The 24186-nt window shown below is 38.6% G+C and overlaps 2 long non-coding RNA genes across 2 annotated transcripts; one reads left to right on the top strand and one right to left on the bottom strand.

Moving 5' to 3' along the window:
- Positions 1–3468: 3468 nt before the first annotated feature.
- On the top strand, positions 3469–5698 carry LOC135782845 (uncharacterized). The gene is made up of 3 exons (XR_010545513.2): positions 3469–5174; positions 5264–5329; positions 5404–5698. It is a non-coding gene; the product is annotated as an uncharacterized lncRNA (long non-coding RNA).
- A 7527-nt stretch (positions 5699–13225) lies between these two features.
- On the bottom strand, positions 13226–15428 carry LOC135782844 (uncharacterized). Its single transcript, XR_010545512.2, has 3 exons — positions 13750–15428; positions 13595–13660; positions 13226–13520 (listed from the first exon to the last, which is right to left on the bottom strand). It is a non-coding gene; the product is annotated as an uncharacterized lncRNA (long non-coding RNA).
- Positions 15429–24186: the final 8758 nt, after the last annotated feature.

The following is a 24186-nucleotide window of genomic DNA, read 5'->3' as shown; positions in this document are numbered from 1 at the left end:
CCTGAAATGTTTCCTGAGAGATGTCATATAGAAGATGTTTTTGATTTAGAATGTATGTCAGTTTTTTTAAAGGGATAGTTCACCCAAAAATGAAAAATCTGTCACCATTTACTCATTCTCATGTTGTTACAAACCCGCATCAATTTCTTTGTTCTGATGAACAATAGGAAGATATTTTGAGAAATGTTTGAAACCAAACCGTTTGTGGACCCCATTCACTTCCATAGTAGGAAAACAGAATACTATGGAAGTAAATAGGGGTGTGCCCCGGACGTATCCTGGCCCAACTTGCCCATGGGCCTACTAATCATCCCCGTATCTACTAATTGGCTATATCACTCGGTCTCCTATCTACTAATAAGCTGGTGTGTGGTGGGCGTTCTGGAGCAATATGGCTTCCGTCGCATCATCCAGGTGGATGCTGGATATTGGTGGTGGTTGAGGAGATTCCCCCATTCATATGTAAAGCGCTTTGAGGTCTGCAGAAAAGAGCTATATAAATGTAATGAATTATTAATTATAATTATTAATAAAAATTCATTCATTATAATTATCAATTATTATAAATGGGGTCCACGAACGGTTTGGTTACAAAAATTTTATAAAATATCTCTTTACTCCCAAAAGGCTTTATCTATGCCAGCTACCCCTACGAGCGCCGCTATTCTAGCAGGCAACTTTTCTGAGTCTCCAGATCCAATGTGCGGTCGCCAACCCATCCAAGCCACGGAAACCATCACTCAAAAGCGGAAAAGACAGCTCTCATATCCACCAACGAGACGCAAATCTTCTTCCTTGTCCACATCATCCTCATCATCTTAATACTCCTTGCGCCCAGCCAACCATTCCAACAATAGGTAAATGGACTGTGCAGGGTCTAAGAAAGTGTTAACTAACGTGGAGATCTATTATCCTAGAAGAATGAATAAACCAGAATTATATGATCTATACACAAACCTACAGTCCACAAGCGCTCCCTTTAAACCTGCATCTCCATCGAAGGTCTCCAAAAAAGCTACAAACAAGTCAAATAAAGGTAATAAACCATCTACCTCCCAATTCCAGCCTTCATCCACAACAAGACCAGACCTCCGTCGACCAATGCGTAAGAGAACTGCACCTTCAGCAAGCCTGGGCTGGTCCCCAGATTTTATCGCCACTACACCGCAACCTTCTGCTCAGCATCATTCAGCAGGGTTTTCCAACATTATGCCCCATGTGGATTTACCGGAGGCTGTCTCCGCTGGTGGGGCAGACGCAACCCGTTGTCAGCAGTCATCGTTCATGGCCCGCGGCCCCTGGCATGTGGCTGCCTCCGCCCGAGCCGCAAGCCCGGACAACTTTCCCCGGTCTATCCCCCAGGCTACATTTTTGGATTTACCAGCCTCCAACAGTGACCGTCTCCCCTCTAGCATGAGGCTGCCTCCGCTGGTGGGGCAGGTGCAACCTGTGGACATCCATTGTTCATGGCCCGCAGTTCCTGACCTGAGGCTGCCTCCGCCAGAGCCGCAAGCCCGGACAATTTTTTGTCATCTTTCCCCCCGGTTAACTCTAACCCTTTTCCTCAGCCATGGCATACTGCAGATCCTAATGCGAGTGCGCCTCCGCTAGCGGCACAGGCCCAGTCGACCTATTTTTCCATCTCAGCACCCTCTCACCTTCCCGTTCGCTTCCCAAGCTCCAGCAGCTGCAACAGAAACAAGACCACCTCAGTTTCCTACACCGGATTGTCTTCCCCATAACTCCTCAAACAAAATCATCTTTTTCCCTGTTTTCAGCTACTCAATGCCCATACCACCGAATGCCAGTGCTTCAGAACCACCACCAGTAGCCAGCAGCATCAGAGCACAGATCCTATCAAAAATTCAGACAACTGGCTCCAGAGGCAGACACCAACCCAACGGCAGTACCTCACTATTCAGAATTGATCTTCCAGTAAACCACTCCTTGAGGCCAATGCTCGACGCTTCCCTCCATTCAATTGGCCAAGCCTTTTCCCCCAGAACTCTCCAATCATAGTTAACAGCTTGGAGATGTTTTAAAACCTTTCATTTTATTTTTAAACTACCCTTCTGAGATTTCTCTCTGCTCACAATTTCTTCATTTCCCTTATTTATATCGCACACCCTTCGCCAATGGGGGCTTACCCGTCTGATCGCAGTGAGTACTAAACTCCCGTTGGACGCTGCAAAGCCCTCCCAATTTAAATCAAACCCCTTCGCCAATGGGGGCTTACCCGTCCGATCGCAGTGAGTATTGAACTCCCCTCGGACACTGTAAAAGCCCTCCCAATTTAATCGCACACCCCTTCGCCAATGGAGGCTTACCCGTCCAATCGCATTGAATATTGCACTCTCATCAGACGCTGCAAAGCCCTCCCAATTTAAATCAAACCCCTTCGCCAACGGGGGCTTACCCGTCCGATCGCAGTGAGTATTGAACTCCCCTCGGACGCTGTAAAAGCCCTCCCAATTTAATCGCACACCCCTTCGCCAATGGTGGCTTACCCGTCCAATCGCATTGAATATTGCACTCTCATCAGACGCTGCAAAGCGCTCCCAATTCAAATCAAACCCCTTTGCCAATGGGGCTTACCCGTCCGATTGCAGTGAGTATTGAACTCCTGTTGGATGCTGCAAAAAGCCCTCCCAATATAAATCGTCCACATAATTTTCAGCGTAAGCTTACCCGTTCGATCGCAGTGAGTATTGTACTCCCGTCGGACGCCACCAAAGTCCTACTCAAATTAATTGTACACGCCTTATCCAGCAGGGCTTACCTGTCCGATCGCAGCGAGTATTGAACTCCCGTCGTACGCCGCAAAAGCCCTCCAGAAATATCAAAACGTACACCTCATCATCAGTGATGACTTACCCATCCAATCACAGCGAGATTTGATTTCCTTCGGACGTAGAGTCAAACCTCCCAATCCAGCAATCAGATGTCTCCTCGCAAAGACAGCAAACATCAGCCTCATAATTTCTATTTTTGGGGGGTACAGTTCCCGGCTGCTGTCCGAATTAAATATTTTTGCATTTTTGGGGGGATACTCTGTGTTCGGGCTCACTTCCGAGCTCAGAGCCCTCTCCCCGGACAGTATGCCAAATACGTTTACAAATTTAATCTATCCTACTTATTTGTAAGTGTGAACTCGTGAAAGTGAGTGAATGATGACAGACTTTTCATTTTTGGGTGATCTCTTTAAGACTCTAGCAAATGTTTTTGTACACCAGATGTATTCCAGATCTTTAGCAGACATTTTAGAGACATACCTGTACTATCTGGGGTCAGCTCTAAAATTCTAGTTTAATTAAATTTTAATTAAAAATCTATTTCTTTATCATACTTTTGATGTCAGTGTTATCTCTGTTTTACCCAATAAAAATTAAATCACTAAAGTAATCTCTGACAGTGTATGATAGGCCACCCAATAATATAAGCATAACTGGGACTGTTGAACGTGTGAGTAGTTATATGGGGGCAGCACTCGTCAAACTTTTATGACCCCCTCCCCCACCCGGTGACAGTTGCTGTCTGACAGGTCGTTTTTATGACCCCTTGACAGATGGCGTTTTATGACCCCTTGACAGATGGTGTTTTATGACCCCATGACAGATGGTGTTTTGACAGGTTGTGTTTTATGACCCTTAACAGATGGTTTTATGACAGTTTGTGTTTTATGACTCCTTAACAGATGGTGTTTTGACAGTTTGTGTTTTTATGACTTGTTTGACAGGGGGCGGGACCATCAATCAAAATCTGTACAATTTGTCAACTTTAGACAGAAAGTATTTAATGGTTTTATGGCCGGTCATTTAGAGTGATTGTTTTTCCTGAGTGTATTTTATGTCAAGCCTATGCTGATATGTTTAATGACGGCTCGTGTGTGACAGCTCGTGTTTCGACATTTGATGTCAGCTCTCACCCTTCCTCCCTCCTTTCTCACAAGACCTGCATTCTTTCACAGGGGTGCGTGTTGTAAAGCGATTAAAGATTTCAAAAACTCAATGTTGGTAAAACAATCCCCCATTACGGTGTCAAAAAGTAAATGTTTATTTTAGATTTAGACAAATCATGAACAATGCTACGATTAAAACTTTTGATTGTAACATCACAAGTTATTTAATTAAATATTCCGTATACGGGTATAGTTTAAGCAATGATCTGAGCCAATACTACAATCTTTAGACGATAGTCTAAACTAAATAAATTTTTAAACGGTTCAGGAATTCCGTGAATCTTTTCATAACCTGCACTATAGTTTCACGCGTATTAAAGATCCGGCGGTGCCTGACAAAGCGCCGGGTGAGCGTTCATATCTGCCATTTTAAAATAATGTTAATAAATGTAATTCTGTCCACTATGACAAAATAGGATTTTATTTTAGATTTAGTGGAATCTTTAACCAAGTCTCTGATTAAGACATGTGTATACGTGCACAGATGGTGACAGAGAAACTTATATATGACGTTAATAATCTTTTAAATGTTTTTAAGACGTATTCACCCCATTTTGGGGTTTTATTTTTAATTAAAGGCTTCTTAAAACATGTGTGAATATGTGTATATTATACAAAGAGTCTTATATTGTCTGCTCTGACAAAAATAAAGTATTATTTTAGGTTTAGGGGAATTGACTGCGTGTGTCTTATAAATACAACTTGATAATACGTTTGTTTTGTAAAGAGACTTCTTTAAAGTCACGCAAGAATAAAATATTTTAGTTGTAACTGGTTAAACTTAAAGCCGATATTTTCTATCGAACTAGTCTATTTTCTGTTCAGACACAAAGTTTTCTGATGCTGATATTATGTCAGTGTGTGTTTGTGTGGTGGTCGTGTGATGTAATCTTTGAAAGTTTATGACCGAACCTTTATTGGGGAGCGACAAGAGATCTCCCGGAATCAGTTTGGATGGAGCAGAGCTGTTATACTCAAGTCTATTGGTATGTATGTGTTTCGCTGTGTTCGTTCCAGTATTTTGTATGATTTATTTAAAAACTAAAAATTCGATCTCTGGTATTGCAGCGAAATTGTCTAAACTGGTATTAACTATTCCTGGTAAATCGCGGAGAAGAGTGGCCTGAACAAAAAAGTCAGACCGAGACTAGAACCTCCCGCAGCGTAACACGGAAATCTTGCAACAAAAGAGACGCCGACTGGCTCGTGTTGTCCGGTGTGTTTTTATTTAATCCTGTTACAATAGATTTAAACAAACTGGTTTGGTTTAATATTTTCTAATAACATGTGTTATCTGTTTTAAAGGTTTGGATATCAGAGGCAAAGCGAACGTTGTGTGTACTATTGCAAAATATATAGCGGATCTCCACGGTACGTTTATCTTGCATAAGAAAATTGTTTTATTTAGATATTTGTCCTAATAACTTGTTTTTATCTGTTTACAGGTTAGGATACAGACCACAACGCTTTGGACGTATCTTTAAAAAAGATTAAAATCAGAGACTTTTTGGATTTGTCTGGGGACATTTTAAACATTTTGTGGCAAATTGGATTTAAAACATTTCGGATACTGGATACCTAGTTTGATTTGTCCACAGAGCTTGTTTAAGACGTTTTCACCGCATTTTAGGGTTTATTTTTAATTAAAGGCTTCTTAAAACATGTGTGAAAATGTGTATATTATACAATGAGTCTTATATTGTCTGCTCTGACAAAAATAAATTATTATTTTAGATTTTAGATCAATTGACTGTGTGTGTTTTATGTCAAGCGTATGCTGTTATGTTTAATGACGGCTCGTGTGACAGCTTGTGTTTAGGCATTTGATGTCAGATATCACACTTCCTCCATCCTTATTCACAAGCCATGCATTCTTTCACAGGGGTGCGTGTTGTAAAGCGACTAAAGATTTCTAAAACTCAACGTTGGTAAAATAATTACCCATTACGGTATCAAAAAAGTAAATGTTTATTTTAGATTTAGACAAATCATGATCAATGCTACGATTAAAACTTTTGTTTGTAACATCACAAGTTATTTAATTAAATATTCCGTATACGTGTATAGTTTAAGCAATGACCTGAGCCATATCCTTCGGCGCCATCAATACTACAATATTTAGACGATAGTCTAAACTAAATAAAATTTTAAACGGTTTCAGGAACTCCGTGAATCTTTTCATAACCTGCTCTATAGTTTCACGCGTATTAAAGATCCGGCGGTGCCTGACAAAGCGCAGGGTGTGTGTTCATATATACCGTTTTAAATTAACCTTAATAAAATGTAATTCTGTCCACTATGGCAAAATAGTGGGTTTATTGTAGATTTAGGGGATTCTTTAACCAAGGCTCTGATTAAGACATATGTATACGTGCACCGATGGTGACAGAGAACTTATGTATGCCGTTAATAAACTTTTTAAAATGTTTTTAAGACGTCTTCAACTCATTTAGGGGTTTATTTTTAATTAAACGCTTCTTAAAACATGTGTAAATATGTGTATATTATACAAAGAGTCTTATAGTGTCTGCTCTGACAAAAATAAATTATTATTTTAGATTTTAGGACAAATGACTGCGTCTATCTTATAAATACAACTTGATATATACGTTTGTTTTGTCAATAGACTTCTTTAAAGTCACGCAAGAATAAAATATTTTAGTTGTAACTGGCTAAACTTAAATGTACTATTATCTATTTAACTATAAGCTATATTTTCTGAGCAGATATTTTTCTGTTTCTGATGCTGGTCTTATAACAGTGTGTGTGAGATGATGGCTGTTCACAGCAGGTGGCGGGTTGTAAACTAGGGTCTTTTTAAAACTGTAGTGGTAAAAAATGTAATAACACATTGACAAAAATAAAGCATTTGGTTGTAAAAAATTATTTAATGAAATATTCAGTATGTGTATAGCGATGAACGGTGTCAAAATCACCGGGGTCCCAACAATACTATAGTCTTTAGACTAAAGGGTATTTATTTTAATATAAATAAAATCTTAATCTTTTCGTGCACAATATTCTGATCACGCCATTAGATTGTGTACCAGCGTTTACAATAGAGAACATACGCGGATGAGTGTTCATATACACCGTTAAGAAACTTTTTTTAAACGATTAAAGACATTTTCAAATCATCTTCTGGGGTTTGTTTTAAATTAATGACATCTTAAAACCAACTGGGAATATGTGTTTATTACACAATAAAATGTAATTCTGGCCGCTCTGACAAAATAAGGGTTTAATTTTAGATTTAGGGAATTCTTTAATCAAGTCTCTGATTAAAACACATGAATGAGCGAACCACAGTTGCCAGAGAACGTACGCTGAGGCGCTCTTATGGCGTTAAGAACCTTTTTATTGTTTAAGACATTTTGACCCCATTTCCTGGTTTTGTGTCCGCTGTGGATCCCAACCTCTATGTGTTTATTATACAACAAATGCAATTCTGTCAGCATTTCTAGTTTAGAACGCCTCTGATTTAAACATGCGGGTTTTAAAATGAAACGGCCATGTGACTTTTATGACAAAAGCTATTCGATCTTAATTTTTTGTTTTAACATCCAAAAGTTTTATACACAGTCCATAATTAAACAACTAGGTGTGTATGAGTAAGATTATATCTAATGTCACACGAGCAGCACCAAATCGCGCTTGTGTCTGTGTGTGTGCATCCAGGCTGTTTATGTGTGGGCGTGTTTATGAGCCCGTGTCTTTGCAAGGTGTGTGTGCGTGTGTGTGTGTGTGTGTGTGTGTGTGTGTGTGTTTGCATGGGGGTCTATGATGTCTCTGTTTGTTACTAAAGTTTTGATATTAAGTCTGTGTCCTCATTGACAATAAGTAAGGGTTTTTAGATGTAGGCTTTATTACACAGATACTGATTAAATCATGTTATCCATTATTTGCGATTTAAAGAAACTTAAAAGGTTTAAGACATTTTATCTCACATTGTGGTGTTGTTTTTTAATTAATGTAACCTTAAAACCCTCTGTTATCCATTTAGGGAACAATAAAATGTTAGCAAATATTATTTATCAAAGTTGACGATGTTATAAGCCAGGATGTCACTAACGTGACAACAAACATTTATTTAAAGACAAAACATTTTAACAAAATTGCCATGGCTTACAGAGACACACTAGACTTAATAATAAAAATAAAAATATACTATTCGAACATCCTAACCTGGTATTAGGTTAGATTAGGTTTTAAGGTCAATCAGCGTCTTTAGCTTTACAACTTACAGCACAAAACCCCCCAATGACAGGATTTTTATGAAGTGGAGCAGACCCTTGGTATGCCTGTGGGGTTAGGTACAACTAAGGTCAACATCTATCAGTGCATAATAAGCAAACATGAAATTATATTTTAACTATGATTTGTAAATTTCATCAGATGTTCTTACATGTGTATTTTCTGAAACAAATTTATGCTTTTCAAACTTAGGTAGTCATCATACTTTTGTCTTTCGATAAGTTATTCATAGTTTTTTATGTGGTAGTGTCAACTTATGTCTGAGATTTTGTAAATTCATCAGATGTTTCTTACGTGTATATTTTCTTAAACAAACATTTTTTGTTTTTCAAACTTAGTTAGGATACACACTTTTGTCGCCTCAAACACTTGATCAAAGTTTTTCTTCGCTAGTGTCAACTAATGTCTGAGATTTTGTAAATTCATCAGATGTTTCTTACTTGTGTATTTTCTTAAACAAACTTTTTCTTTTCAATCTTAGACAGTCTTCATACGTTTGTCTTTCGATAAGTTGTTCATAGGTTTTCTTCGCTAGTGTCAACTCATGTATGAGATTTGTACATTTCATCATATGTTCTTACATGTGTATTTTCTGAAACAAATTTATGCTTTTCAAACTCAGGTAGTCATCATACTTTTGTCTCTACATACATTTGTTCAAAGTTTCTTGTAGCTAGTGTCAACTGATGTCTGAGATTTTGTAAATTCAACAGATGGTCTTACGTGTGTATTTCTTAAACAAACATGTTGCTGTTCAAACTTAGGCAGTGTTCATACGTTTGTCTTTTCATAAGTTGTTCATAGTTTTTATTTGTTAGCGTCAACTAATGACAGAGATTTTGTAAACTCATCAGATACAAACAAAACTCATTCATTTCTGTAGTTTATGTAACACCTTGTCAAACTCTTAAAGGTAGTACTATCTGTTTAAAACAACAATGCAAAGTATTTTAGATTTACTTGATAAATCTTTTACATCAAAACAAACTAGGATAGCAATATGTTTGAATCTGTAACAGGTGATACCACCAATAGCGTGTTGTACATAACAAAGTCTGTAAAATAGTAAAGATTGATTAGGTTTTTATTTAGTAAACCTTTTAACACAAAGTGTAGAGTCTTTTGTATGTAACAACAAAGATGCGATGAAACAACGCAAAACAAGAGAGGATGCGTTTGTTAAAACACATATAAATTAAGATGCATACATCTACAAATGGGGCAATGTTTGAAATAGTTTGGCCGTATAGCCTCTAAATTCGGGACCAATAGATTAAAGACATTGCCCCATTTGTAGATGTATGCATCTTAATTTATATGTGTTTTAACAAACGCATCCTCTCTTGTTTTGCGTTGTTTCATCGCATCTTTGTTGTTACATACAAAAGACTCTACACTTTGTGTTAAAAGGTTTACTAAATAAAAACCTAATCAATCTTTACTATTTTACAGACTTTGTTATGTACAACACGCTATTGGTGGTATCACCTGTTACAGATTCAAACATATTGCTATCCTAGTTTGTTTTGATGTAAAAGATTTATCAAGTAAATCTAAAATACTTTGCATTGTTGTTTTAAACAGATAGTACTACCTTTAAGAGTTTGACAAGGTGTTACATAAACTACAGAAATGAATGAGTTTTGTTTGTATCTGATGAGTTTACAAAATCTCTGTCATTAGTTGACGCTAACAAATAAAAACTATGAACAACTTATGAAAAGACAAACGTATGAACACTGCCTAAGTTTGAACAGCAACATGTTTGTTTAAGAAATACACACGTAAGACCATCTGTTGAATTTACAAAATCTCAGACATCAGTTGACACTAGCTACAAGAAACTTTGAACAAATGTATGTAGAGACAAAAGTATGATGACTACCTGAGTTTGAAAAGCATAAATTTGTTTCAGAAAATACACATGTAAGAACATATGATGAAATTTACAAATCTCATACATGAGTTGACACTAGCGAAGAAAACCTATGAACAACTTATCGAAAGACAAACGTATGAAGACTGTCTAAGATTGAAAAGAAAAAGTTTGTTTAAGAAAATACACAAGTAAGAAACATCTGATGAATTTACAAAATCTCAGACATTAGTTGACACTAGCGAAGAAAAACTTTGATCAAGTGTTTGAGGCGACAAAAGTGTGTATCCTAACTAAGTTTGAAAAACAAAAAATGTTTGTTTAAGAAAATATACACGTAAGAAACATCTGATGAATTTACAAAATCTCAGACATAAGTTGACACTACCACATAAAAAACTATGAATAACTTATCGAAAGACAAAAGTATGATGACTACCTAAGTTTGAAAAGCATAAATTTGTTTCAGAAAATACACATGTAAGAACATCTGATGAAATTTACAAATCATAGTTAAAATATAATTTCATGTTTGCTTATTATGCACTGATAGATGTTGACCTTAGTTGTACCTAACCCCACAGGCATACCAAGGGTCTGCTCCACTTCATAAAAATCCTGTCATTGGGGGGTTTTGTGCTGTAAGTTGTAAAGCTAAAGACGCTGATTGACCTTAAAACCTAATCTAACCTAATACCAGGTTAGGATGTTCGAATAGTATATTTTTATTTTTATTATTAAGTCTAGTGTGTCTCTGTAAGCCATGGCAATTTTGTTAAAATGTTTTGTCTTTAAATAAATGCTTGTTGTCACGTTAGTGACATCCTGGCTTATAACATCGTCAACTTTGATAAATAATATTTGCTAACATTTTATTGTTCCCTAAATGGATAACAGAGGGTTTTAAGGTTACATTAATTAAAAAACAACACCACAATGTGAGATAAAATGTCTTAAACCTTTTAAGTTTCTTTAAATCGCAAATAATGGATAACATGATTTAATCAGTATCTGTGTAATAAAGCCTACATCTAAAAACCCTTACTTATTGTCAATGAGGACACAGACTTAATATCAAAACTTTAGTAACAAACAGAGACATCATAGACCCCCATGCAAACACACACACACACACACACACACACGCACACACACCTTGCAAAGACACGGGCTCATAAACACGCCCACACATAAACAGCCTGGATGCACACACACAGACACAAGCGCGATTTGGTGCTGCTCGTGTGACATTAGATATAATCTTACTCATACACACCTAGTTGTTTAATTATGGACTGTGTATAAAACTTTTGGATGTTAAAACAAAAAATTAAGATCGAATAGCTTTTGTCATAAAAGTCACATGGCCGTTTCATTTTAAAACCCGCATGTTTAAATCAGAGGCGTTCTAAACTAGAAATGCTGACAGAATTGCATTTGTTGTATAATAAACACATAGAGGTTGGGATCCACAGCGGACACAAAACCAGGAAATGGGGTCAAAATGTCTTAAACAATAAAAAGGTTCTTAACGCCATAAGAGCGCCTCAGCGTACGTTCTCTGGCAACTGTGGTTCGCTCATTCATGTGTTTTAATCAGAGACTTGATTAAAGAATTCCCTAAATCTAAAATTAAACCCTTATTTTGTCAGAGCGGCCAGAATTACATTTTATTGTGTAATAAACACATATTCCCAGTTGGTTTTAAGATGTCATTAATTTAAAACAAACCCCAGAAGATGATTTGAAAATGTCTTTAATCGTTTAAAAAAAGTTTCTTAACGGTGTATATGAACACTCATCCGCGTATGTTCTCTATTGTAAACGCTGGTACACAATCTAATGGCGTGATCAGAATATTGTGCACGAAAAGATTAAGATTTTATTTATATTAAAATAAATACCCTTTAGTCTAAAGACTATAGTATTGTTGGGACCCCGGTGATTTTGACACCGTTCATCGCTATACACATACTGAATATTTCATTAAATAATTTTTTACAACCAAATGCTTTATTTTTGTCAATGTGTTATTACATTTTTTACCACTACAGTTTTAAAAAGACCCTAGTTTACAACCCGCCACCTGCTGTGAACAGCCATCATCTCACACACACTGTTATAAGACCAGCATCAGAAACAGAAAAATATCTGCTCAGAAAATATAGCTTATAGTTAAATAGATAATAGTACATTTAAGTTTAGCCAGTTACAACTAAAATATTTTATTCTTGCGTGACTTTAAAGAAGTCTATTGACAAAACAAGCGTATATATCAAGTTGTATTTATAAGATAGACGCAGTCATTTGTCCTAAAATCTAAAATAATAATTTATTTTTGTCAGAGCAGACACTATAAGACTCTTTGTATAATATACACATATTTACACATGTTTTAAGAAGCGTTTAATTAAAAATAAACCCCTAAATGAGTTGAAGACGTCTTAAAAACATTTTAAAAAGTTTATTAACGGCATACATAAGTTCTCTGTCACCATCGGTGCACGTATACATATGTCTTAATCAGAGCCTTGGTTAAAGAATCCCCTAAATCTACAATAAACCCACTATTTTGCCATAGTGGACAGAATTACATTTTATTAAGGTTAATTTAAAACGGTATATATGAACACACACCCTGCGCTTTGTCAGGCACCGCCGGATCTTTAATACGCGTGAAACTATAGAGCAGGTTATGAAAAGATTCACGGAGTTCCTGAAACCGTTTAAAATTTTATTTAGTTTAGACTATCGTCTAAATATTGTAGTATTGATGGCGCCGAAGGATATGGCTCAGGTCATTGCTTAAACTATACACGTATACGGAATATTTAATTAAATAACTTGTGATGTTACAAACAAAAGTTTTAATCGTAGCATTGATCATGATTTGTCTAAATCTAAAATAAACATTTACTTTTTTGATACCGTAATGGGTAATTATTTTACCAACGTTGAGTTTTAGAAATCTTTAGTCGCTTTACAACACGCACCCCTGTGAAAGAATGCATGGCTTGTGAATAAGGATGGAGGAAGTGTGATATCTGACATCAAATGCCTAAACACAAGCTGTCACACGAGCCGTCATTAAACATAACAGCATACGCTTGACATAAAACACACACAGTCAATTGATCTAAAATCTAAAATAATAATTTATTTTTGTCAGAGCAGACAATATAAGACTCATTGTATAATATACACATTTTCACACATGTTTTAAGAAGCCTTTAATTAAAAATAAACCCTAAAATGCGGTGAAAACGTCTTAAACAAGCTCTGTGGACAAATCAAACTAGGTATCCAGTATCCGAAATGTTTTAAATCCAATTTGCCACAAAATGTTTAAAATGTCCCCAGACAAATCCAAAAAGTCTCTGATTTTAATCTTTTTTAAAGATACGTCCAAAGCGTTGTGGTCTGTATCCTAACCTGTAAACAGATAAAAACAAGTTATTAGGACAAATATCTAAATAAAACAATTTTCTTATGCAAGATAAACGTACCGTGGAGATCCGCTATATATTTTGCAATAGTACACACAACGTTCGCTTTGCCTCTGATATCCAAACCTTTAAAACAGATAACACATGTTATTAGAAAATATTAAACCAAACCAGTTTGTTTAAATCTATTGTAACAGGATTAAATAAAAACACACCGGACAACACGAGCCAGTCGGCGTCTCTTTTGTTGCAAGATTTCCGTGTTACGCTGCGGGAGGTTCTAGTCTCGGTCTGACTTTTTTGTTCAGGCCACTCTTCTCCGCGATTTACCAGGAATAGTTAATACCAGTTTAGACAATTTCGCTGCAATACCAGAGATCGAATTTTTAGTTTTTAAATAAATCATACAAAATACTGGAACGAACACAGCGAAACACATACATACCAATAGACTTGAGTATAACAGCTCTGCTCCATCCAAACTGATTCCGGGAGATCTCTTGTCGCTCCCCAATAAAGGTTCGGTCATAAACTTTCAAAGATTACATCACACGACCACCACACAAACACACACTGACATAATATCAGCATCAGAAAACTTTGTGTCTGAACAGAAAATAGACTAGTTCGATAGAAAATATCGGCTTTAAGTTTAACCAGTTACAACTAAAATATTTTATTCTTGCGTGACTTTAAAGAAGTCTCTTTACAAAACAAACGTATTATCAAGTTGTATTTATAAGACACACGCAGTCAATTCCCCTAAACCTAAAATAATACTTTATTTTTGTCAGAGCAGACAATATAAGACTCTTTGTATAATATACACATATTCACACATGTTTTAAGAAGCCTTTAATTAAAAATAAAACCCCAAAATGGGGTGAATACGTCTTAAAAACATTTAAAAGATTATTAACGTCATATATAAGTTTCTCTGTCACCATCTGTGCACGTATACACATGTCTTAATCAGAGACTTGGTTAAAGATTCCACTAAATCTAAAATAAAATCCTATTTTGTCATAGTGGACAGAATTACATTTATTAACATTATTTTAAAATGGCAGATATGAACGCTCACCCGGCGCTTTGTCAGGCACCGCCGGATCTTTAATACGCGTGAAACTATAGTGCAGGTTATGAAAAGATTCACGGAATTCCTGAACCGTTTAAAAATTTATTTAGTTTAGACTATCGTCTAAAGATTGTAGTATTGGCTCAGATCATTGCTTAAACTATACCCGTATACGGAATATTTAATTAAATAACTTGTGATGTTACAATCAAAAGTTTTAATCGTAGCATTGTTCATGATTTGTCTAAATCTAAAATAAACATTTACTTTTTGACACCGTAATGGGGGATTGTTTTACCAACATTGAGTTTTTGAAATCTTTAATCGCTTTACAACACGCACCCCTGTGAAAGAATGCAGGTCTTGTGAGAAAGGAGGGAGGAAGGGTGAGAGCTGACATCAAATGTCGAAACACGAGCTGTCACACACGAGCCGTCATTAAACATATCAGCATAGGCTTGACATAAAATACACTCAGGAAAAACAATCACTCTAAATGACCGGCCATAAAACCATTAAATACTTTCTGTCTAAAGTTGACAAATTGTACAGATTTTGATTGATGGTCCCGCCCCCTGTCAAACAAGTCATAAAAACACAAACTGTCAAAACACCATCTGTTAAGGAGTCATAAAACACAAACTGTCATAAAACCATCTGTTAAGGGTCATAAAACACAACCTGTCAAAACACCATCTGTCATGGGGTCATAAAACACCATCTGTCAAGGGGTCATAAAACGCCATCTGTCAAGGGGTCATAAAAACGACCTGTCAGACAGCAACTGTCACCGGGTGGGGGAGGGGGTCATAAAAGTTTGACGAGTGCTGCTCCCATATAACTACTCGTGTGAAGCATACCACTTTATTTTTGTCGGTTAAAAGAGTGCATCAGCCGGTATTTAAAGTGCACACTACTTACCCTATTTATACCACAAAATGACGCAGAATAGTGCAGACGAAGCCGCAGGTGGGAAATCCCAGTTTAAATCTCCAACCTCAATGCATTCAACTTAATCATGCATCTCAATACATTAAAGTATATATTAAATAATAATAAATATTTATTAATAGTTAATAAAACTTACAGAAAAAAAATTGTTTCATCATTTTATGCTGTGAAAATAATCACGTCGTTTGTATTTACATAAGGTAGTGTCACAGGTAGGGGTGGACCCAGATGTAAATAAGGTCACGCCCCTTTCTCCACCTCGAGGAGATTCCCAAAGCCACCCCAATGACCAGACACACACAGTATGCATAATATTAAAATACTCTTTATTTAAATTACTTAAAAGAAAATAAATAAGGGAGAGAGGGAGGGGAACTTAAAATAACGGCCTCTTCAGGCTCTCGTTATCTCTCTGACAGGGGTTCACGCAGTTCCTTTTTCAGGTCGTCCACTCGCTCTCTTTCTTCCCTTTCCACAGGCATCGTCTTGGACACAAAGCACAGTTAGTTTACTTCACGATGGCTCTCACCTCTCAGCTGGACTCAGCGTACCGTAAGTACAGGTTTTCACTCTGTTTCTCCTCAGAATAATCACTCTCTCTCCTTTTCTCTCCACAGGTATCGACTTGGACACAAGCACAGTTAGTTTGCTTTACAATGGCTCTCACCTCTCGGCTGGACTCAGCGTACCATAAGTACAGGTTTTCACTCTGTTTCTCCTCAGAATAATCACTCTCTCTCCTTTTCTCTCCACAGGCATCGTCTTGGACACAAAGCACAGTTAGTTTACTTCACGATGGCTCTCACCTCTCAGCTGGACTCAGCGTACCGTAAGTACAGGTTTTCACTCTGTTTCTCCTCAGAATAATCACTCTCTCTCCTTTTCTCTCCACAGGTATCGACTTGGACACAAAGCACAGTTAATTTGCTTTACAATGGCTCTCACCTCTCGGCTGGACTCAGCGTACCATAAGTACAGGTTGTCACTCTGTTTCTCCTCAGAATAATCACTCTCTCTCCTCTTCTCTCCACAGGTATCGACTTGGACACAAGCACAGTTAGTTTGCTTTACAATGGCTCTCACCTCTCTACTGGACTCGGCGTACCGTAAGTGCGGGTCTCACTCTGGTTATTCACTTTCTGTTCCTTCCTCCACAGGTATCCGCTTAGCGAAACGTCTGATGGAGTAAGTCGTCCCTACGTGGCGTCGGGGGCGAACCCTCTCGACGGCTGTGCGGTGGCAGGGGGGTGGGATAACTCAACGTCTCACCGGGCCGAGCGCTTCCCTTTCCTACTGCCGTCAAGCGTTCGAACGCTGGACAGGGCACCCCTTTGTAGAGGCCACGGGACGATGAGAATCACTTCACCTCGCTCTCTGCAACAATAAGACTCGCACAGTTTACAGTGTTAAGTAGTAATAGCCACAAATCGTACTCACGATGCGGCCGCTTCTCCAGCTCTTCGTTGACACTCGCACCACCCACCAAATGTCTAGGCGGGACAGGATCGTCTCAGGCACCGTGCTATTTTCTAAGCTCTGGAACACGCTCACAACATATGCAGAGCTAAGTCAAGCTGGGGCCAGCAGCCTCTTGGTCTTCCTTTAGCGAAGTGCGTGAAAGCGGGGGTCTGTCAGACAAGACATACAGCAATCCACAGCAATATACAACACCACGTCAAACTTAAAGGTTTTCACAGCACAAAGGACTCACCCACCACGCTCAGTGCACAAAAAGGACTCCCGTCTTCCTTTGTTTCACTTTAGTCAAATCTGGCGATGGATAATGCTGCCCAGCTAATGATGTCGTCGTTGTGACTGCTTCAGTAAAACATCCACTCGGCTCACCCACCACGCTGTAATAGGGGTAGGGCCGTTCTCTTTCTCCTGAAGAGAGTTAGCATATACCAGGTCAATACAACAATCACTTTCGCTTTCTCTGGTACTCACAGCGTTTGTCGGTTTAAATATCCACTTTCACTTCATCTCAGTCCGTCATATGTTCGTTCTTCTCATCACCTTTAAGGTTCACAAGGTCCTCACTATTTACTGTTCCAGCTCAAAAGGTCTCTTTTGGGGTGCTACTTTAAAAAGATCCACGACTGGCCTTTCTTTCGCCTCTCGTGGCTCCTGTCCTCTTTCCGCGCGCTCGTAGCGCAGCCCGGATCAACAGAGCCTACGGGCTCTTCAAAAGGTGCGTGTCTTTGTTCTGCCTTCGGCAAAGGAGCTTTCCCCGTGTCAATTGCTTCTCGTGTCCATCGCTGCTTTACTTGTGTTCCTGTAGAGCTATTTATGGGTCTCATCAACCCCCAGCCTCCAATCACCATCCGCTTCATAATGCATTTCACCTGAGGCTCATAAAGCCCTAATTTCGTTTCCCTGGAAACCAGGAAGTGAGAGAGTGCGTCGTTAATGTAGCCTGGGCGGAAACCATCCTGAAAAGATCGTCACCTTGTGACAGTAGCTTTGCGCTAATCTCACTTGAACGTGATGTCAAATGACGCGACTCTTTGAGGTTAGGGTTGATCTATATGCTCAAAGCTCAGAGGTTGAATATCCGACTTCAAGTGTCATTCCAAATGTTTTTTCTGGGTTTGAGATGGGAAATTTTAGACATTCGAGTTGTCTGGAAGGCAGCATAAGTGTGCCATTTGGGATGCACCTATTGGCTCCCGATAGGTGCGGTCATGTCATTTGACTGATTGCATTATAGCCTTTATTTGCGCTGCTGTGATGCAGTCGGTCTTAGAATGCAGCCTTCGAATTGGGACACAGCTTATGCATGTTTGGTTTGTGGCCAAGAACAGGTCTAGAAAGAGTCTGTGTGACTGACTGGTAAAGTGACCAATCACATCCTTATGTTTTTGGTTTAGGCATTTATATGAAATAGCGGATACTACAATAAAAGTTTGGTGTGGAAAAATCAACTTCAATTAAGGGCCAGATTTACTAAAGAGCGCAATTCCAAAAAAGCACAGATGGGAGTGGCAATATTTATGGGTTATTTACTAAAAAGGCGCAAATTAGATAATACAGGCGCAACAGCTTACCATAATGACCAAATACTATAATACTAGATACTATATAATGACTCCTCCCATAAATGGACGTGGTCTTAAAACATACTTTTTTTAAAAGTCTTTTAATGTTTAAATTTCTTTTAAACCTTTTTAAAAATATATTGTTTAATTTAAACTGCCTTGTTTGATTATGCATTTCTGTAGCTCTTTGAGATTAAAAAAAAAGTGCTTTATAAATAAAATTATTATTTATTATTATAAATGACAAAAGTATCGTTTGCGCAGGCGCAAGCTGTAAGTAAATGTGGCCCTTAATTTCAAATAAGTGCAGAGCAGTGTTGGTCCACAATAGCATAAATATTAGCACAAAAGGATTATCAAAGGAAAAACTGTTAAAAAATGTTGTTTGTTAAAAGTGTCATGACACCATTCATCCTGAAATCCCAATTAAACAGAAACAAAAACAGGAAGTGTCTTTAACAGGACGGATACATTTACCAAAGAGAAATGAAAAACAAATGTTTTGAAACTGCTTTTTAAGAGCTCAAACTAAGTCTGATGTTATTTTGGAAACTCTTGATTTTCCTTTTGAAAGTGCATTTGGGAAAGTAAATTTCAAAATTGAGGTGTTGATAGCAAAAATGCTTTGATTTAATGTGGCCATTCATATTTTAAGGAAAGTAAAACAAAAATATTACAACACTAAAAATCTTATCCCCATGATCTACTTACCTTATGTCCTAAGTGTTTGACTTTCTTGCTTTATCTTAAAAATTAAAAGTTATATTAAATAATATCCTGGCTGTGTGATGCATTGAATATACATTATTTTTTGAAGCCCATATCTAGTGGTGACTACTAGCACAAAACCTACGACATGGAGATTGTACTTATACAGACACTATATAACTTCTTCAGAAATTTCCCTGATGGTTATTTATTTTACATTACAGAGTGATGCACCCAACATTACATCACTTCACAGGATGTGAAGAGGGAAGATCACCTAACCGGTACTGCGTGTTGTGTCACCAATCCAACACAACAAACAGTTTACGCATGCGTGTGAGTGTTCATCAATTTTGTTATTACACAAACGAGAGCATTTGTGAACTGATGTATATTTCATAATATACCAAAATTATATATTTTAAAATGATATATTATACATTTAAATGTACAGTACATTACAATATGTTTTTATTATATTACAATTGGCCCTGTCTTTGGCTTTCTGTAATGATGTGGCAGGATTATCCAAATTAGCATGTAATACAAATGTGGCATGACGAGGGGGTGAGAAGATAGCTTCGTGACAAAAGCAAAGGTTTTGCATAAAATTCCGACTACGCCACCCCTGGACTTACACCCAGGGAAATATTCCTTACACCCAGAAAGGCGGTAAGGCATACAGGTTTGTTCCTCTTAAAAGTGAAGTAAGCAGAAAACGTGGGTATAATACAAAAATACAGATTTTATTACACAATATTCGTTGTCCATGTCAATGAGCTAGGTGTAAAATAGACAGAAGATGACATTATTCAAAGCAAATCTGTCTGCAGCAAAATACATAAGACAAAATGACATAAAACATCACAATCACAAAATTATACAAAAGTACAACACAACTTAAGGTATAACAGTCCTCACTGCTAAAATGCAGTGCGTGGAAAGGAAGACAAATAATAAACTAATTTAAAAAAATACACAAACCTACAGAGCTGAGGTTACCCACCCGAGTGATCACTGGCACAAGTTGTCCAAAGGCACACTCTCACACCAAACCGTGAACTCAAAAACACACACTTATGCACTTCAAAAATGTGTAACACTGCAAATGTTGAAGCAGTACCACCACCACCACCACAAGCTCTTTCACCTGGAGGGGACCCCAGCTCCTGAAAGGATATCAAACAAAATAAATATTCAGACAACAATTTGACAAGAATTACTGAAGGCAAAGAATGAATGGCAGGTGGAGCTACACAGGCAACCAAAGTCCAAAAACCAGCTCCAACGCACTAGAATCTAGAATTGGTTGTCTTTGGTTGACTTTGGTAGTGACTAGATAACCCTCCACTCCAATATATAATACACTAAATGCAGGAACCAGACAGTGTACAATCCATTGTCCTGCGAGGAAGATGATGTTGGTTTTACAGCGGTGCGACAGCCGCACGAGAACACTCAAGAGGTAAACATAATGTAGAGCAAAAGGGAGAACCCTAAAGTAAACAAACATAATATAAAAAATCTAAACACATCATACACTAACATTACAACTACGTGCTGGACACTTACCGCACAGTGGCATCACCCCAGACACATTAACGTCTTTTACAGCACCGTTTAACCTAAAAGGTGTAGCAGGAGAATTTAAGAGAACTGCATTTTCTTTCTATGGGGAGGTCCGAAATTACAGGAGTGCACATTGCACATCAAATCCTAAAATAAAAATGACATCAAAAATCTGATTTCTTTATTGTATTTCTATGATTTCATCAATGCAATTAAAAATCAATGTTCTCTCCAGGATGCGCTGAAGGAAAAAGAAACATTTAATCATGAATGCACATTATGTATTTGTAGCCTACTTATCATTTTGATACTAGGCTAATAATGCTAATATAGACACTTACAGCATGTGTTGCCTTTATTATAAGGCTTTTAATTTTTTGCGGGTCCAGACGGATCCGTTTTTTTGGTCCAATATGGCTCTTTCGACATGTTGGGTTGCCGACCCTTGCCTTAGGGGCTCCCTAGAACACTTACAATAACAGTAGCACTGTTGCCTCACAGCAAGAAGGTTCCTGGTTCGATCCCCGGCTAGGGCAGGTGGCCTTTCTGTGTGGAGTTTCTGCATGTTCTCCCTGTGTCAGTGTGGGTTTACTCCGGGTACTCCTGTTTCCTCCCAAGCAAGGTCCAACCCCAAAGTACACTTACAAATCAAGTTCATATACATTAAGGTTTCTTATGAAAACATTCTAATTATTATTTACATCAAATAAACGTAAAACAGCCACACAACAAAATTATGAAAATATTTTAATCGTTATTTGCATGATAATTTTTTAACGCACCACACAATAAATAAAAACTATCACCACAATGCTCACCACTATGATTTCCCTTATCTCATGTGTTAATATTTTTTATTGTAACAATTTATGATTTGCAAAAATAACTGTTGCATCTGTGTAGATTAGATAAGCAAAGTGTGTGCGCGTTGTGCAAGCTATACATTATGTTCAAGCATCCACCCTTAAAATAGCATAATGAACCCCGCGCAATGCGCCACTGACTTTAGACTAGTTTTTTTTTGGTCAGTGGCGCAATTGTTTTCTGAAACTGCAAAATAGCATCAGGGATGGTTTGCGCCGGAACACGCCTCCTTTTTTGAGTCGAACCACCCAGGAAGCGCAAGTTCATTCCCTAGTTTGCCGACGTGCGTCTGTGGAGGGAAAAACCCGCTGTGCGCCGGTGCAAAATACGAATGATACATGCGTCACTGACAAAGTCAATTGCGCTGGGTGCAAGATAGGGCCCTAGATGTTTTATATTTTATTTTATACACTGCCCGTCCAGAAAAAGTCACAAGGATTTAACTAAGGAAATAGGTAAGTGCCTCCCTGGCTGCTGTAGTTGGTCAGCTCTAGGTTTAGCACTGTTATATGCTCAAAGAATGAGTTCAGCTGTCTACCTGAATATACTGAATGACCAGATTATTGCATTAATGGATTTTTTCTTCCCTGATGGGAATGCCAGGGTTCATCAGGCTCAAAGGGTGGTTCAGGGAGCATGAGACATCCTTTTCACACATGGATTGGTCACCACAGAGTCCAGACCTTCACCTCCTTAAGAGTCTTTGAGATGTGCTGAAAAAGACTTTCACATCATTAATACAAGATCTTTACAAAAAAAATGTATGCAACTCTGAATAGAAATAAATGTTGTGATATTGCAGAAGCTTATTGAAACAATGCCACAGCGAATGTGTGCCATAATCAAAGCTAACGCAGCTGTGTTACTTTTTTGAACGGGCAGTGTATCTGTAGGTATTGTCACAGTTCTCCAACATTATAAATGACAAAAGGCAGGATTACCAAACTTACAGGACTTTATTCACGTAGGACAGTATAACACAATGACAAGGTAACAAACAGATCAGACAAAGGACGGGCACATTAAGGCAGAATATAAAGGGGTAAATGATAATGGCAAACAACTGTAACTAATAGAGTAATTAACTAAACACAGGTGTGACTAACTAAAGGTAACAAACGCAAAGAGTATCAATGAACAGTGATAAGAATGAACATAATGGAACCAAAACCCTTACAGTACGCCCCCTCCCGGTAGATGTGACCTTGCGCCATAGATGAAACAAAATTGAGGCGGAGGGAGGGAGAAACAACCAAAAAAAATTCAAAATACAATGATGAGGGGTGAAGGAATGGTCTGGAGCAGGGCCCAGAGACCAGACAAGACGAAGCCCCAGGGTGGAGGTGGTGGCCGTGGGCGCCAGGTGATGAAAGTTCTAGTCCCACCCTGGGGACAGATGACAGCATTGACACTTGAGGGGAGGATCCAGGGCGAGGCCACCCGAGCAGAGAACTCGGGGGGAGGCGAGGATTTGGAGGGACATCTCATACATACAACGGTGGGTAAAACAGGAACATCCAACACAGGAACAGACAGGGAAGTAATAACAATGATCTGGCAAGTGCACATACAACAGGCAGGGGTATATATACAAACAGACTAATGATACACAGGTTTGATGAGGCAGGTAATTAATCAATGACAGTCCAGGTGACAACAATCGGAACAGAGACAAGACATGACACGGAATAACCGTAAGACAGGCTTCCAGATACATCAACCCCAACTTAACCAAAAATAAAAGTCCGGGAGGGTGAATCTGGGGGGAGGACGGAGGGCTTGGAGAACACGGCGAACGCCGGTACGAAGCCGGCAGGGCAGGGAGCCGGGGTGAAACCGGCAGGGCAGGGAGCCGGGGTGAAATCGGCAGGGCAGGGAGCCGGGGCAAAGCCGGGAGAACCAGAGTCGACTCCCACCATCTCGGGGAAACGGGCTCATCCACGGTGGCGACCATCCCGGGGAAAAATCGAGCATGGCGGCTGTTCTGAGCCCCAATTCAAGCATGGCGGTGGACCTCCCAGTAAACGACCCAGTTGACTCGATCAACAGGGGAACCAACCGAAACGATTCGACCCTCACAGGAGCCGGCTCGAGTGTCGCGGCAGCCACCCCGGGGAATGAATCGGGCGTGGCAACGGGTAACTTGAGCTCAGCCTGGAGTTTCGAGCACTCCCTCTCGGTAAGTTCCAAGGGGCACCGGGACTTCGAAGCTCGCAGATCCCGGTGCCCACTACTCCCCCTCAAAAAATATAAGGGGAAGCTCTCCTCCTCGAACCCGCTGCGTCCTTGAAGGGCCGGATCATTCTGTCATGACTGGTAACAGGAATCAGGACGCACACGCAGGCTTCACATGAAATAAATAACATTTAATATAAAACAGGAAATAAAACACGAGTAACATACAACGGCGGGTAAAACAGGAACATTCAACACAGGAACAGACA

Source organism: Paramisgurnus dabryanus, chromosome 15 (genome assembly GCF_030506205.2).
Source record: "Paramisgurnus dabryanus chromosome 15, PD_genome_1.1, whole genome shotgun sequence".
Classification (NCBI taxonomy): Eukaryota; Metazoa; Chordata; class Actinopteri; order Cypriniformes; family Cobitidae; genus Paramisgurnus; species Paramisgurnus dabryanus.
Note: the sequence above shows the minus strand (reverse complement) of the source record. Positions and strands in the feature narration are given on the sequence as shown.